This window comes from Mirounga leonina, unplaced genomic scaffold (genome assembly GCF_011800145.1).
Source record: "Mirounga leonina isolate KUSES-001 unplaced genomic scaffold, KU_Mleo_1.0 Mir_201, whole genome shotgun sequence".
Lineage (NCBI taxonomy): Eukaryota > Metazoa > Chordata > Mammalia > Carnivora > Phocidae > Mirounga > Mirounga leonina.
In genome coordinates, this window is record NW_023270504.1 from 19,249,951 (window position 1) to 19,267,726 (window position 17,776).

General features: G+C 42.0%; 1 protein-coding gene and 1 pseudogene across 1 annotated transcript in view; both read left to right on the forward strand.

Annotated features, from left to right (window-relative positions):
• The window catches only part of GRIN2B (glutamate ionotropic receptor NMDA type subunit 2B), a 405,281-nt gene that overhangs the window by 66,227 nt on the left and 321,278 nt on the right, over positions 1–17,776 (forward strand). The window lies entirely within an intron of this gene.
• On the forward strand, positions 15,231–16,797 carry LOC118025426 (annotated as a pseudogene).

A 17,776-nucleotide genomic window follows, 5' to 3' on the forward strand; every position in this document is an offset into this window, starting at 1 on the left:
CAATGTGTATGGGGGAGCTTACTCTGTGCCAGACACCTTGCGCTTTGCCTGTATCATCTCTCCTGAGCCTTCACCCCAATCCTAACAACCCTGTGAAATAGGTATAATTATTATCTTCATTTTCCTGATGCAGAACCTAAGACTTGGAGGCAAAATAACTTGTCTGAGGTTACACATTTAATAATACATATTTTACCAACTTTCACCTCTATGGTGTGTTGCCACTCGTGCACATGAGTATTTATCGACCTTTCCATCTCTTCACTGATGCCTTAGTGCACTGAGTGAGATATACATTGACTTGGCCAGGCCCTGTTGGAGGCACACAATACAGAACGCACAGCTTAAACATGGTGCCTTCCCTATCGTGAGGGAGCTTACATTATGGTGGGTAAGCTAAGATATTTATAGTAATTCAGTTAATTGAATGCTACATGCTCTGATGTACAGTTCATGGAGCGTGTATAGACTCAACCTGCCTGATGATGTTGTACCATCTAGAATCTTTTCTGGAGCAGAACTCAGGAGAAGCTCAGGTAGGTAGGTAGGTAGGTAGTAGGAAGGATAGATAGATGTACATTGTGTCTCTAAGTCTTGCACCAAGATAGTCATCATTGCAGAGGGTGGTGGAAATATGTTCTTCAGGTACTGAGAGTACAAAGTAGCCTTCTGTAAGAGTTATTTTCTTTTAAGCTTTGTATTTTATCCTAAAATTTTATTTTAAAGTGCCCTTTCTTTCATAGTATTTCAGGGATTATTTTAGTATAAAAACCAGTTCCTAAAAGTAGACACTATGGAAGTAAGACTCAAGAACATGTGCCATATTTCCCCATGCTTTTATATATCTCTGGTGCCCTTAGGGTTGGTATGGGTACTCCAATTTGTGAAGCATGGGATAGACCAATGTATCAGTCAGGATTCACAGAGGCCACTGTGGATATTTTGAATAGGAAGTAGTTGAACACTGGGAATTCGAGGCTCACAAAACCTTTGGAAGATTGGGGGAGGGGAGGCCGGGGAAGCCCCATTCAGGAAAAATGTAAGTGTGGGGACTGCAGTGAACCAAGGGGGTGATTCTCGGGAGATGCCTGATGTCACAGGCATGTGCCAATGCCCAGGTACTTGCCTCAACTTGGCCCCAGAGTATAGTAGCTTCTCCTTCTCTTCTGCCTTCCCCATCTTATGCTAATGCCCCTTGCTGGTGGAGTCTAATCAGAAACTTGGCAGGGAGGGCGTTTAGAAAAGGTAGCTTCTAGGCTTTAGAGACCTGGTGCGATAGGGAGCTTAGAGATGAGAATGGTGCTGGGGACCAACAAACAAATCCTGTGCAATTAAAATATGACATTTTGGCCTAAGATAAAGCAATACCATCTCCTTCCCTGTTTTCCCTGCTGCAGCCCTATCCCCTTGACCTTCCTCCTTGAGAAGATACTGTGCTAAGGAATGATGTTTGAATGGTAGGCATACCAGAGTTGGGGAAATTTAGTTTTATTGATTCTCCTTTTTTATTTCACCTTCCTGCTCTTTACCTTCTTGGTTCTCCCACTCCCTTCTTTAAGGGAGGAGAAGGGCTGTTAGTCACAGGATTGTGTTTGAATTCCTCTGGGGGCTTTTTATCATCCGAGGCCTCTCCAGAGATAAGCTCTTAAGGGGAGACACAGGGTGAAAAGCTGAATTGATTGAAAGGATTTGTAGTGTATTCCTCTGTGGGAATGTGATCTTTCTCCTGTGGTGAAGGGAGTTAAATGCTCCAGCCAGTTCATCTGCAACATCACTGATCTCATTTTCAAGATGCTTCTGATATGGACCCAAAGAAGAAGGTTTGTTTTTTCTCAGTCCCTGAGATCCCATTGGCCTTCAGAATTGGGGGGGAGGGGGCTTTCCATTCCTTTTCAAGAGACTTCTCTTTTTCGCCTCCCAACTTTCAAGCAAGATCTTGGTCAGAAGTTTCCTTTGGCTCATTTTGAGGCTTCCCTTCCTATTTGCAAATGGATATCACCATTTTTTTGATCCAATGAATTAGTTTAAGGTCATAAATCATCTTGAAAGATGGTATCACGTGGGTTTTTGTTTTTGTTGTTGTTATTTTTATAGCTGTCATTAAACCTGTAAGAAAAAAAATGCCATATGGCCTCTACCTGGCATCTTTCATGTCAGACAAGGACGTTATTTCCAAAATGTTGGGACCATTCCATAAGTGGTATTAGGGAATGTTAGTTTAGAAAGGAGTTTTAATTTTAGAAAAGTTGTGAGAGAAACAAATGATTTAATTTATATGCATAAGTATTTTATTGGGATAGTTGGAATAAAATCTATGAAGAAAAGGAGTTTATAATCTTAAACTTGGTTTTGTTTGCTTTCCATACGGGTTGTATATTGGGACTCCTAGAACTCTAAACTGTAAGGCACATTCAGAAGGTCACCAAGTACCAAACTTAGACACTGTGACTCATAAGATTGGAGATAAGGATGGCCAGGTCTACATGCCTATTTATGGGAAGGTTTGGTTATGTGCATGTTAATACATTGAAATCGAGCAGGTAAATATAGAGCTTTTGGGTTCTGCATGTGGAAGAAAAGGAGCTTGGCTCATTGTGGGAATTCCCCAGAAGGGGGATTTGGAAGCAGGTGAATCTCTATTATTAGGTGGAATTAGAAGTCTTTATTCTGTTTGAGAACAAGTGAGGTATTAAATAAGTAAAATAAGGGGCACCTGGGTGGCTCAGTCAGTTAAGCGGCTGCCTTCAGCTCAGGTCGTGATCCCAGGGTCCTGGGATCGAGCCCCACATCGGGCTCCCTGCTCAGCGGAGAGCCTGCTTCTCCCTCTGCCTGTCACTCTGCCCATCTGTGCTCTCTCTCTATGCGTCTGTCAAATAAACAAATAAAATCTTTAAAAAAATAAGTAAAATAAATAAAAATAAGTTGGTTGGACTGCCAGTAGTTTTGAGTGTGTGGAAAGATTGAGAAGGATTCTGGTGAAAGAAAGCTGACTTTCAAGTCAGTTGTTCCAAAAGACATCACAGTTGGAAGGGACTAAGGAATCCTTTTCCAGCTTTATTTTGATAAAGTCATTCATTTTGGAACTACAAATCCTATAGGAAAAGATCCCAACTTCATAGTGGGTGGTCTATGAATCAATTTCCACAGGCTTTTAGGGGAGGGAGCAAGTAATAATCCCTTTCATACACTTTCTATTCCCTTAATCAGTGTCTCACTGCAGAATGTGAAATGAATAGGAAATGAAAAGGAACTGGGTTGGTCAACCCTGTTTGTGATTGATAATTAGGCGAGGGATCAGAAGCCAGGAGTTTTGTGGACATTTCACTCAACATGTTCAGATTTCACACACTCAAACTCCTATTAATGGATAAATGAATGGCATTTATTAGAATCAATTGAGCTAAGATTTACTGACTTCTCTTTTTCATATGCTTTACCTTATATTGTTGTATTTAATCTCTTCAGCAATTGCATGAAGTTTATTACTATTTCCCTTTTACAGATTAAAAAAGTAAGGTCCAGAGGAGTTAAGAGACATGTCTGTTTAAATGCACACAAGGAGAAAAGGGGGGACCTGGTCTCAAAAGTTAATCTAATGGATATCTGATGGCCAGTCCAGTGGCCTACTTGGTTCCAGTTTCTGGGGACCTGAATTCTATCATTGATATTGCCAGCTGACCACTGTGATGTCTTTATTTGGGAAATTCTACCCAGCAGGTCCAAAAAGCCTGGTGAGGTGACCTAATTTATAAGAGGATACAAAAAACCCTGCAAAAAAAAATCTGATGTTTTCTAGCATATAGAATAATAAGAAAGCAAAAAGAAGCATTTTTGTATATTCTGGAATTGTCACTTAAAATGAGATATTCCCACAGAATGGGACATAAGTTTTTCATCCAACCATTATAGGCAAGTTTTGAATATATATTCAGCTGTAATATTACATAGTTTCCTGAGAATATCCAGCTTCCTTCTGAACTTGGGGGGTAAATTTACCTTCTTAAAACTTGGCCTCCTAAATGTGGCTTAGAAGATCAATTTTAAGACTCTAATGGCATGTCAGAAAAATTTCCAGCGAGCCCACATTTACCCTGGTCATTGCTGTCTCCTTCCTCTTACCCTGCATCATTCTATTGTACTGTACTTTACAGCTGCTTTTAGCCTCCTGACATTCCTCTCGTTAAATTCACTGTCATGTGGTGTCTCTTCTCTTTTTAAAGTACTGCAACACTTCCCAACATAATCAGTCCACTCTAATGGTCATCAGCTCTCTCTAAAATCTTGGATCAGCATCCTATGGTGAGCTGGCTACCTGTAGCAGTGGTTTTAGGGTGTCTCTTCCAAGAAACAGCAACAACCATTCACCAATATGGTGGATTGCTAGGGCTTTGTAAAAGCCGTAGGAGCCTTGATTTTGTTGGGGAGGAGAAATTTTTCTCTACCCTTCATGATTCTTCTAGCTGGGCTAAGAATTAAATTGACATGAGACAATGAGATTAACAGGAGAAAATCAAATTTAATATTGTACATATGGGGAATCCACACAGATATGAGACTTCAAAGACAGTCAGGCAAAATGAGATATGTTTGTCATCCTGAACTAAAGGAGAAAGGGGGTAGAGGTTTGGGACTTTGAAGGGAAGGGAAGCAATTCACAGGAGGATGAAAAAGAGTGAGTGTCTGGTAAACATTTGCGGGGCCTCAGAAACAATGGGACATACAAAGGAATTTTAACAAGCTGACTTTATTAAATTCCTTCCCGTCTATCACCCCTAATTCATACTATGTTGTAGTTATCTATGGTGATAGCTCTCTTCCTGGAGCAGGTTCTCTTATCTAAATTCCTTTTAAGCAGTTAGGTGGAATTCTTCCTGAGCCTTTTGGCCTTTGATTTTAGCTTGAAATAATCTGTGTGGTTAAGTGGCACATTTTGGGGTGGCCTGCCCTGGGCCCCTACAATTAGTAGGATCATGGGATTTTGTTTGCAGACCCCACACAGGCAGGAGACTTTTTATAATGGGGTGTGACCCAAGGGAACATGATGTTCTTGGACTGGCTGCATGAATTTGGAAGAGGGCCAAGTGGGCTGGGAAAGACTGGGAAGACTGAGAGGCTCCAAAATGAAATGGGGCCAGTTTTGGGGCTTGCCCCCAGTTTCGAAGGCTCATTTCACCCTCTGTGCTTTTGACTTTCTCCCACATCCTCTTCCTTAAATGTAGCTGCCCCATTCCCAACCTTACCTGACATATTTCTATCCATTCTTCAGTCCCAGCTCAAAGGCTACCTCTTGGTAGAGCTTCCTTGACTTTCTTGTGACACGTCCTGCTCTATTTTCTGTGTTTCCGAACAGCTTGTGTGGACTGTACCTTGTGTGTGGTAATTACTTGTTTATGGATTTGTCTGTAACTGAGCTTGGAGCCCCATTGTCATTTGTGCCCTCCTGGCATGTAGTAAAGACTAGATAGATATTTATCAAGTGAGCAGATGTGCTTTCCCTCCCATCCTCACTCCTCTTACTTGGGCCAGGTTTTTTTTTTGTTGTTTTTTTGTTTTGTTTTGTTTTGTTTTCTTTTTGTCTAGGGCAAGTGGCTGAGAACAATCCACACAACACATTTAGCACCTTGGAATGAAGGTTATGAAACGGTGTGAGGCTCACGCATTCCAGACAAGAGGATGAGTCTTCCCTCTTTCAATCCCTTAGGGCCAATCTCAGTTTGGCAAAGATGATAAATTTGTGGATGATTTCAAACCTAACAAACTTTCCGATTGAAAGTAAAAGCTAACTTAATATTCTTTATTGCTTCTTGGAATCTGATCTTGGCAAGATTCATGTAAAAAAATACTGTGAAGTAATTCTTGTGGAATTTTGACTCTGTGAAATGGAAATGCCAGGGATCTCATTTTCAAAAAGGTCCCCAGAGTTTTGCCCCCCATCCTCAGTCAGTGCACGGGCTTTTCCTTGCCGGCCTGAAAGCTCTGCCCTTTGGTGAGATATCCCACAGAGTAATCCCTTGGTGGCAAGGGAAACCCTTAGGGACTGTTAAAAGGATAGTTGCAATTTACATACATTCTTCTTCTTTTTTTTTTTTTAATTTTATTTTATTATGTTATGTTAGTCACCGTACAGTACATCATTAGTTTTTGATGTAGTGTTCCATGATTCATTGTTTGCGTATAACACCCAGTGCTCCATGCAGTGAGTGCCCTCTTTAATACCCATCACCAGGCTAACCCATCCCCCCACCGCCCTCCCCTCTAGAACCCTCAGTTTGTTTCTCAGAGTCCATAGTCTCTCATGGTTCATCTCCCCCTCCGATTTCCCCCCCTTCATCCTTCCCCTAAGAGGATCATTTTTTTTTTAATTTTTTTATTGTTATGTTAGTCACCATACAGTACATCATTAGTTTTTGATGTAGTGATCCACGATCCATTGTTTGCATATAACACCCAGTGCTCCATGCAGTGCGTGCCCTCTTTAATACCCATCACCAGGCTAACCCATCCCCCCACCGCCCTCCCCTCTAAAACCCTCAGTTTGTTTCTCAGAGTCCATAGTCTCTCATGATTCTCCCAAATGCAGTGAACCAGGGGAAATGCTGATTTACCTGCATTCTAAAAACAAGTCTTCTAGTTGCCTTGTGATTGAAGGGCATTGGAAATAGCCTTTGAGTGACCTCATTCTCCTGCTCTACCAAACTGCCCTTGATGGAGGCAACAGCAGCCAAATAGAGATAACCAGTCAAGTGGTTGGAGGGTTTAAATGTCTTGCTCCTCGGAAGAGTGGCTGGAGTTCGCACTTTGGCAACGATTGGCGGTGGTTCTAAGGCTGTGTTGTCCAAAGCAGAATATAGTAGCTGCTGGTCATATGTGGCTACTTACCTTTAAATTCATTAAAATGAAATGAAATAAAAATTCAGTTTCTCCATTGCTGAGCTGCATCTCAAGTGTTCACTGACCACTGCAGATATAAATTGTCATCATTGCAGAAAGTGCTATTGGGCACTGCTGCTCCGAAGAGCTAGAAGCCTGTAATGTTACATGTGCAAGATGCCTGACTTTTCCAGAATGGCCAGGAGCAGTCCCGGGAGGTGCAGCTTAAAATAGAGAGGGAGGTCAGTGAATAGTGTTTGTTTGCCTGTGGCCAGGGGTTGGGTGATGCCTTTGGGTACAACTCTCAGGTCTGAAACACAGCTAGTGGAGAGCGAGGAGGTGGAGTGGTTGAGACTCAAGCTGAAATCTAAGTTATCATGTGACTAGCGCATGCCAGGAGTTACACTGGTTGCTTTCACTTTTGTTACCTTACTGTAGCCCCTAAGATAGTGGCTACTTGTCTGCTTTTTACAGCTGAGAAAACTGAGACCCAGAGGATCAAGTCAGGGGTAGTGGGGTCCGAGTTGGAACCTACTGCTTCTAACTCTTAAGTTCAGTGCTTTTCTGGCTTTAGGGGTGGGGAGAGAGAGGAAGGAGCAGATGGGCAAAGGATCATTAGTTAAAAGGGGAGACATTAATTTGAAGAAATCACCCTGTTTGCTTCATCCAGTCATGCCTTGGAGCCTGGTTAGTGCTTGACCACCTGCTCAGGGTCTCTTGTCAAGGGTTGTTGCTAAGGAGGATTTTTCTTCCATGGGAAGCGTAATGAATGGAATGAGGATCTGCTGAATCTAGAGTCAAAGATGAAAACTTAGTATTAATTATGTAGCAGGTACTGTTCAGTGTGCCAGATACTGTTCTGAAGTGTTTTAGCATAAGTAACTGGTTTAATCCATATATCCTATGAGGTAGATACTGTTATTATCCCGATTTTGTGGATGAAGAAACTGAGGCTTGGAGAGAGAGAGAGAATATTGTCCAAGATCACACATGTCCTGACCCTGTGCCCTCAAGCACGCAGCACGGAGCCGGAGGCTCAGGTGAGCCTGTTGTTCTCACAGACCTGATAATGCTCTCTGACACCTTAAAGGTGGCTTCCTGCCAATCATATTAAATCTGTAGCTTTTAGTTCCTCACAGTGTCATTCACACTTCGTTTCCTTTAATCACTAAACATGTGAAAAGTCATTCACTCTCCCCTCGCACTTCATGTATCATCCCTCTCCTCCTTCCTTCTTCTCCAACCTGATGGTCTCCCTTCTCTCTTGCTTTTCTCTTTCTCCTGTTTCTCTGTGAGTGGCAAGAGACCCCGGTTGGCTGTTATTCACTGCATAAGGTTGCTGAATTGCACCCCGAGTGAATGTCAGCCAGTGATGTAAGGGCTGCGGCATCAGCTCCATCTTAATGACCCCCCCCCTTGCTGAGGGGCCATCCGCGGCAAGCCCCCTCCCTGCGTCAGGTGCAGTCCCCGAAGGGAGAGGTGGGCGGCGGGTCACGTGGGGCTCGGTGAGTCCCTGCCCCCTGGACACCCCCACCCCGGCCCCGCGTGTCGGGCGCCGGTTTCTTCTCTGGCTGCGGCCCCGCACGATGTGGCAGAGCTTCACCGTGCTGACGGCATGGGCAGTCAAGCCTGCCCTTTCCCAGCTAAAAGCTTTCTTCCTGAGGAGGTGGAAAAAAACCGACAAGAAGGAGAATCAGAGAGCCCGAAGGAAACAGGTACTCGAATACCTTCCTCTGCGGGTCCACAAACCCCTCCACCTCTGGCAAGGGAGACACCCCGCCACTGGCCCCCAGCGGCCTGTGCGAAGTCTTTGCCCTCATTCTGTCAATGTGGGGGTGCCTGGGTGTGCCCCGGGGGCGGAGGAGGAGCCTCAGGCCTAGATTAGGAGTTCTGACAAAGGGAGGGAGAAGAGATCATCCTCCCTCCAAGCCATGGAAGGGAAGGGACCTTCCAGAAAGCCAGAAGATAGGATTTTGATTTATTGCCTGAGGTGAGCAGGTAGCCAAGAAAAATTGTGTAAAAAGTTATAAATATTGACACAAACTGTACAAAGGTTGTGAGTTGGTTCCTGGCTCCTGGGCTGTGAGGTCAGAGCAGACTTCTGAGACTAATTTGCTTTACTGGTCGCCCGAGGCCCCCTTTCAAGCTCACTTCTGGGGCTTCTCCCTTCCCCCACTTCCACCTCCAACTTCTACCAACATTGGTGTTGAGGCTCGGAGTCCAATCCTTTCCCTAGAATCTGAACCAACTATGTGATCATTCATTCCTTTATTTGAAAATATCATTTTATTCTGCTTTAGGCTCATTATCTCTCACTTTTTTTCTTACAAATTCTGTGCCAACTGCTAGAGATATAAAAATGTATGGGGTGTAGTTGTTTTCTAGAAGAGTTCCTGGTCTCCTTGAGGAGACAGATAAGACTCAGCATAGTGTCCCAGTAGAGGTACTGTAGGGTCTCATATGAGGGCAGATCGGGGCCTGGAGGAGGAGGGCCAGCCCAGGGACATGCAGGGGGTGTTGGAAATGCCTTTTAAGTGAAGGTGATGCTTGGGCTGGCTAGTTAAGGAGGGAAGGACAAGCTGTCCCAGGCCCCCTTCTGCAGGAATTAAGGCATGGAAATGCGAGAAAGCATGGCAGATTTGGAAATCAAGTAAAGGGCAGCAGGTTTGGAGTAGATGGGCTCCTGAGGAGTCATGCCATTAGAGGAGAATGAAAATTTATGGAAATGCAAACTGCAAAGATCATTTTATGTCACGGTAAGGGATTACTTTGAACTCTATCCTGAGAGCTGTGGGAATCTACTGAAGAATCTTTAAACAGAGGAGTGACACAGTGAAATTTACATTTTATTAAAAAAAATTCCTTGGGAAATGGTGTACCAGATTGCTCAGAGTGGGGTGATCTGGTGGCAGAGCTCGTGGAGGAGAGGTCTTCCTGGGGACCCGGGCCAGAAATGGTGAAGGTCTGAGCCGGAGTCGGGGCAGGAAGATGAGGCAGAGGGAGGACGGGGGTAAAGGGATTAGCTATAGGATGGGCTGTACCTTCTCTGGGACTTGAGAGAAGGCTGTGTGTTGCTAGAATAATTGTGTCCATGTGTTTGTCCCATTTCATCAAACAAGTCCATTTCATTTTTCATCCTTGCACCTAACACCAAAGCATTATAAAGGCATCTCCTCTTCTCTCTGGAGCAAATTTGGGAGTGTTTATTTGTGTGTCCTATCAGTTTTGTAAGACTAAGCTCTTCAAGGGAGGGCACACAGTGTATTTATCCATCTATTATGTGCGGCATTCAGCACACCAGGGATACTTAATAAGTCTTTAATAATAATAAGATCTGAGCCCCGGGAGCACTATTATATTTGTCAGTGAAGAAATAAGTAGGTTTGGAAGCAGTTTGGCTAAGTTTAGTTTTATAAGAAAAACCTCAATTATTTGAACTTTGGAACATCTTAAAACCCATTCCTGAAACATATTCTGAATGGCTTCTGCTCTTGGTTTTCTTAGGTAAATATTTTAGTTGGCTTAATTGGGTGATTGTTTCCTAAAACATAGGAGGTGGTATTTCTTTGTTGTTTACTAATCTCTGACAATCAACCTGTCTTTAAACAGAGTTTTTTTTTTTTTTTTTTTTTTTTACCAGGGTGGTTGATATTTTCTAATTCAGGTCCTGTTCTCTTTCCTAATATTTATATAAATTAGAACAGCTACCATTAGTTTGTCTTGTTTGCAACACTCCTTTTTCTCTTGTGTTCACTTCCTTGTCACATTTATCTTTATTACTCTGGGATGTTCCTCCCTACCTTAGGACCCTCTGCCTTTTCTCTTTCTTCCTGAGTCTTTCTAGTCTCTGTCGAAATTTAATGACCAGGAAGCCATCAGCCATCAGGCCGCCAGATACGATGTATTTTCACGGTGCATCAGAGCTGGGCGCCAGACCGCGCCATGCCCCTGTTGGTTAAAATACATTCAGTTCATATTTTTCCCCGAGACTTCCATAAGCTTGATCAGAAAGTTTTGGTGGATTTAAGAACAAGAGTCACTGTTTCTGGCCCTCCTCCTCCATCTGGGCTGTAGATTACCAGGAGACACAGCACATACCCAGTGGAATTAACCTGAGGGTACTATTATTACTAACCCTTACAATATGAACGTTAGACTTTTGAGCTCCCTTTGTTGAACTTCGGTAGTCCTTATCAAAGATGAGTTCTCAGGAATGGGTGGTGTTCATCTTTATCTACTTGGGCAGTTTCACAGTCGGTCTTGGGTTTTCATGTGGACTTCTGCACATACAGAGAGTAGTAACTCACCTTCAGTGCAGATCTGTGTAACATGACTCCAAATCTGGAACTCCAAAATTCGCCCTTTGTGCTGCCCAAGGATCAGTGGCTTTGACCTAGCTTAAGGAGGGTAGGAGGAGAGAAGGAAGTATCTTCATGCTGCTTTCCTGGAGCCTGCCCACGTTAAAAAGTATGAGCCAGTGCCCGTTTATACTACGTACCGCGAGTACCCATAATCCCGGGGCTCCTTCTCCTATCACTTTCACTACTGACCGAGCATTGCTAGATTCCATTAAAGTGGTCCTTTTCTTGGAGAAGTCCAGCAGTGTGCTTGGTGTCGTGCTCTTATCAGACCAGTTTGAAGGTCCTTTCTTCAGTTCCAGGCAATCAGTGAATGCACTGGGATACATTTTGTGAGACGTCTCAAGCAAGGGGACATGACTTGAAGTAAGTCACATAAAAAACGGTAGAAGTAAGAGGTGTTGTTAATTTGTAGGAGAGAAGTGCAGGGCAGGGTGTGAGTTTTCTTCGAGTATATGAAATGTTGTCATCTGGCAGGGGATTAGTTGTTCTGTGTCTCTCTCCCTGAGGAGCAGAACTAGGTGCAAGGTAAAGGGAGACGTTCAGTTCATCATAGGGAAGGACTTTAGAGTGTGATATTTAAGAATTTTTGTGGCAGAATCAAGCTTCTTGAGTTGAAATCCACCATCTGCCGGTTACTAGCCATATAAAATTGGGTTAATTTTTAAACCCTTCTGATCTTTAGTTTCATCCATAAAATGGGGGTATATTAGTATCCATCTTATGAATTGTTATGGTTATCTGAGGACATAATGTCAGTTAAATGCTCTTTATCATGATGCACAGTGAGTGCTTATAGTATTGGCAATTATGAACAGGCTGGACTATCTCAAAATAGTACCTGGGTCTAACAACAGTTTCCAGCGTTTCCTATGACCACTGAACATCATAACTTTCTTTTTTTTCAAATTTGGAATTCTTTGGCATATTTATGTGTGGTTTTCTTTTGTTTTCCTTGGCTGAGGGAAATTGATAGAGAACTGCATGCCTTCCAGAGTAATTTAAATGGCATAGATATTGCTGTGAGGTTTAGGAAAAGTAAAGTATACAGTGTTATGAATTCTAAAGAACTGGAGAATGGGTAGAATGGATGAGGATGCCATTTTGACTTGGGGAAAGTTGAATTAAGATTTTTTTTTAAATAAAGAAGTGAAGTTTTAAGATTATGCCTAATGAAGAGACAACCTCGTTCATTTTTTTCTGTTTATTTTTACTCTGAAGTAGAAGAATTATGACTCCTAACGTTAAATAGAATATAAAATAACAACAAAAAAAAGATTTTAAAATATACTGTATGCATTTCCAAGTAAGGCATTCATGGGCAGTAATAAGTAAAATGCCATTTACTTTTTTTTTTTTTTTTTAAGATTTTACTTATTTATTTGACAGAGAGGTAGAGAGAGAGAGAGCACAGGTAGGCCGAGTGGCAGGCAGAGGGAGAGGGAGAAGCAGGCTCTCCGCTGAGCAGGGAGCCTGATGTGGGGCTTGATCCGAGGACCCTGGGATCATGACCTGAGCCAAAGGCAGACCCTTAACCTACTGAGCCACCCACGCGCCCCTGCCATTTACTTTTTTTTAAAAGGTGAATTACTTTATCCTGAATTTTAAGAAACATGGAGATAATGAGATGATAAAGGATCATTTTTAAATATTTCTTGAGTTCTTGTTTATGCACTTTAAAAAAATCGAGGCGTAACGTACACACAATAAAGTGAACCATATCAAGTTCACAGTTGGGTGAATTTTTACATATGTATACATCTGGGCAGCCACCCTCCAGATAAAGGTATAAACCATTTCCAACAAGCCAGAGAGTTCCCTCATGCCCTTTCCAAGTCTACTCAGACTTCTGTCAGCCTTAGGTAAGTTTTGCTTGTTCTTGAACTTCATATAAAGGCAATCCAGCAGTATGTATGTACTCTTGTGTCTGGTGGCTTTTGCTTCCTTTCTTATCTGTGAGATTCTTTCGTATGGTTGCATGTAACTAGTTAAGGCAAAAAGCTTATTTCTAAATGGCTTTCCGTATTACAAATAAACCTTTGGAAGAAATGTGAGGCTGGAAGGAGTCTTACACAACTTCACGTCCATGTCCTTTGATTTACAAATGAAGCCTCTGAACTAAAGATATTAAGCAATATGCATAGATAACGAATGGCCAAGAAACAGGGTATGCTGTATCTTCACAAAGATAGATCTATTGCAAACATTATTCTCAGTAAGAGTCATGCACATAGTGTCTAAATTATACATAGAAGATGTGAATTATTTAAAATTACAAATTATTATGATATAAATTAATCCTATTCACCATGGGACTGGCTTTTGGGTTGTATACACATTGTGACGATGACATTTTTAGAACAGTTTATTGTGATTTTCCAGACAAGGAAGTCATTGTCATCATGCCTATTCACACAAGTCATAAAGCCCTTATAGACAGCAAAACTGGAATTGCTTCTACTAGAATAAATCCTGAATACACCCATTTCCTCCTCTTGTGCGCGTGTAGGCACGTGCACACTCACACACACAGTCACAAGCACACATACACCACCTACAACAGACCATGCGAAAAGACTGCACATTTTCTAGAATATGACCACTCATCTCTATATCACCAAATGGGTGATTGTCTCTCTCCACAACTTGTTGCTCCTGAAACTCAAAATGTTGTTCTTGAAATTGATTGACTGTAGCAAAGCTGTATAATAAAGAAGTGGGAGTAGATGGAAAGGTGGTAAAGCTTTGCCCTTCAGTGGGCTTGGACTTTAAATTTCGATACTGAAGGACAGGAGGTAAGGCCTGGAGTGCCTGTGGAGTTGTTTGTAGTTAGGAGGCCAGGCACAAGCTGGAATGTTTAAAGGACAGATAAATGCCATTTCTTCTCCAGGAATATGGCAATCCGGCTAATTAGTCTGACCCTCTGGCTAAAAACAAATTAAAATACTGGATAAAAAGGATGTCTTAAAAGCATTGAATTGCTAAAAGAGAATAAAGAATTGGGAGGCTGAAGTCCAAGGCTGGGAAAAGCACTGGGAGCTCTGTTTATCCCCTGCAATTTGCTGATCCTCAAAACTGAGAAGCAGTTTTGATGGCCTGGGAGGAAAGGGCAGAAAACAAAACTTGGAATGTGGTCCAAATGGGGAGCCTAGAGAAACCCTCCCATATTGTGCTGGGATCTCTGAGCTACAAATGCCCGCATCACATCCCCAAGCAAGTGCACAGAGAGAGCGGTCTCCTCAAGACTGAGCAGAAGGGGGCTGGAGGTGGGGAAGTGAAAGAAAACCTGTCTCTGAGAAGTTGTTAAGGACAGCAGGCTCAGACCATCAGAGTACTTACAACCTGTATTTGCATAAATGGATGGTCCAGAACCCTCTAGCAGGGAATTTAGTTTGAGGTGGTTCTGGGTTCCTGGTAGTCTTAGGAACCCGGCAGAAGCAAATGCAAACTTCTTTGGAGGAAGACACCTTCATCTATGATGAAGACTATGGGACCTACCTCCCCTTTCCATTTTCAAGGGTAGTGAGCAGTACCCTCAGAGATAACTAGCACACAACAAAACCAACACGAAGCAGAAGAAACACCAGAGTGCAGAGACAGATCGGCATACACTCCAGACTTTGGAATCATCAGACATATATTACAGATAACTATCTTTATGGTACTTAAAGAAATAAAAGGCAAGCTTAAAAATATCTCTGGGAACTAGAAAAGTATAGGCTGTATTCTAGAAGATCTGGTAAAAAAAAAAAAAACCCAACCAGAGATTTAGGGGATACTGCCTGGGGCTGGAGGGGAGCAGGTGGGCACCCCCAGGCAGGCACGCCCGATTTTCAGCGGGTTTTCCTGCACGTCTTTCTCCTCCTCCACCTTCTTCTCCTCCTCAGGGATCAGTTCTGCTCCAGGTTCAGTTCTTAGTACCTGCAAATTAAACCAATACAAGACAGATTAAGGGGAGAAAAGGAAGGAAAACAGGTATAACTTAATGCCTTGCCTGGAGTCGCACGTACTTAGGTGACAGTTTGCAGAAACCCAGATCTGCAAATTGATGGGCCACAACCCTTTCCAGCCAAAAAATTATTCAAAAATGGCAGAACTGTGTATGGAATGTGAAGAAGAGCTGGAACCATAGCAGAAGAAACTAAGAGGTTGAGGATGAGGGTGAGGATGACCACGAGCTGATCTTTGTTGGAGAGATGTCAGGTTCAAAACCAGCAACTGCAAATATTTTGAACAGGGTAGACCTCAGCTCATATTTGAGGGGACTAGAGAATGGTGCACTCAGGTATTACTGCTGCATCCCAGCCCGCAAGTCAGCCTAGTGAACCCAACATCAGATCCAGGGGCTGCCTCACCAGTAAATTTTCCCCCTGAAACTAGATCTTTCGATAGTTCTGTTATTGTTCACACTTTGTCTAGACCTGTGTTTCTGAAAGTACATAGTCATCTCAGGGATGCATTGGATATTATTTATCAGTATGTGCAATTTCTGGGCTATCATGGGTAGTCATCCAATATAATTGGTTCAGAAAGCCTAAGTGACATTAGGCAATGCCAACCAGGAACTAACTGCCTAACCTGTTCACAAATCAGGCAGTATGCTTACATGAAATAGGTACAGTATCGAAAACTGTGCTATCAATACATGAATGAAAGTCTAATCGGTAATGAAAATTGCACAGTGGCAAGCTACTTAAGATTCTAAACTGGGCCAAGTATTCTTGGTTCTTAATTTAGAAAATTGTTGAGAAGCTGTTGTAACATTTCATTCTGAAAACGTACCTTCATAGTTTAATTAGTTTAAAAAACTTAAAAAGTAACTGTTCACGTTAACAGTTTTTATTGAGCTATTAGTATTTGTAAGGCTTTGTGCTAAATGCACTACATAAATCTTCTAATGTCTGTGAAACAAGCACTATTATTATTCTTGTTTTATTTTCTTTTTAAAATATTTAAAAAGATTTATGTATTTTTTTACTCGAGAGAGAGAATGTGCCTGCATGTGGGTGAGTGGGGGGAGGGGCACAGGGAGAGGGAGAGAGGGAATCTCAAGCAGACTCCCTGCTGAGAGAGGAGTCCCATGTGGGGCTCGATCGCATGACCCTGAGATCATGACCTGAGCCGAAACCAACAGTTGGATGCTCAATTGATTGAGCCACCCAGGCACCCTGTTACTCTTATTTGATAGTTGAGGAAACAGAGGCTCACAGAGCTTCAGTAATTCACTGAAGGTCACACAGCTAGCAAATGGTAGATCTGGGCTTTCAGTACAGACTGACTCACAGTTTATGTGTGTATGCAAATAAATACATAGATGTTATGTATCAGTGTATATTTTTTTAAAAATTGAAGCATTGCCTTAGGGCAGCGGTTTTCAAAGTGTAGTCTTCAATCTTCTGGGGTTCCCCTGAGACTCTCTTGTGGGTTTGGGAGACTGTCATAATAATACAAAGATACTCTTTGCCTTTTTCACCGTGTTGGTATTTGCACCGAGGGTGCAAAAGCAGTGGTGGATAAAGTGCTGTCGCCTCAGTATGAATCAAGACAGTGGTACCAGCTGTACCAGTAGTTTTATATTAGTCACCACTGTGTACTCACGATAAAAAAATATTGTAGTCATACTCAGTTTCCTTGATGAAGTATTAAAATGTTACTGATGTTAGCTCTCTACCCCTGAATATGTGTGCTTTTAAACTATTTTCTGTGATGAAGTGGGTTGTATGCATAAAGCTGTCTGAAGTAACATGTTTATCTTGCAGAAAAGCACTTGTGTGATTGACTTGTGAGCTCAACCACTCACTTTTTAAAAGTAGAGACCATTTTTACTTGGGGGGGGAAGCACCAACTAGAACTTCTAGGAGCAAAAAATAAAATAACTGGAGGTAAGAACCATATGATTGATTTAGCAGCAGATTTATATACAACTGAAGAGAGAATTAGTGGAATAGAAGATAAATCAGAAGAATTATCCAGAAGGCAGCCAGGGAGAGACCCTCCCCAGCGTGTCCTCTTTGAAAAAAGAAAATGTAGAAAAGAGGTTAAAATACATGGAGAGTAGAGTGAGAAGTGAGAAGGTAAAGACCTTCTCTGCATATGATCAGAGTTCTAGGAGTAGTGAGAGAAAATAGGTAGAAGCAATATATTTGAAGAGATAATGCCATTGATCATAGATCATACACATAGATCCCATGATCATATCATAAGGGTAAAATTTTTATTTTATCAGAGTTATGTAACAGTTTTTAAAATTTGAATATACCTGAAAACATGACCTTAAAGTAGCTATATTTATCTATATTTATATTTATGTACATTATAAATTAGATTTAGAAGAAGAAAAGATCAAGTGTCCAGATTCAAGAGTTATAATGAATACTAAGAAACACAAATAAATGTATTTTTACTTCAGATTTCCAGATGATTTCTGCCTTAAAATTATATCATAATACTACAGCAAAAAATCAACTACATAAGAATATTTTTAAAAGAAGTCATAAAAATGACAGATTAGTATAAAGAAATGATCAGCAGGCTAACTCCTGACTTCT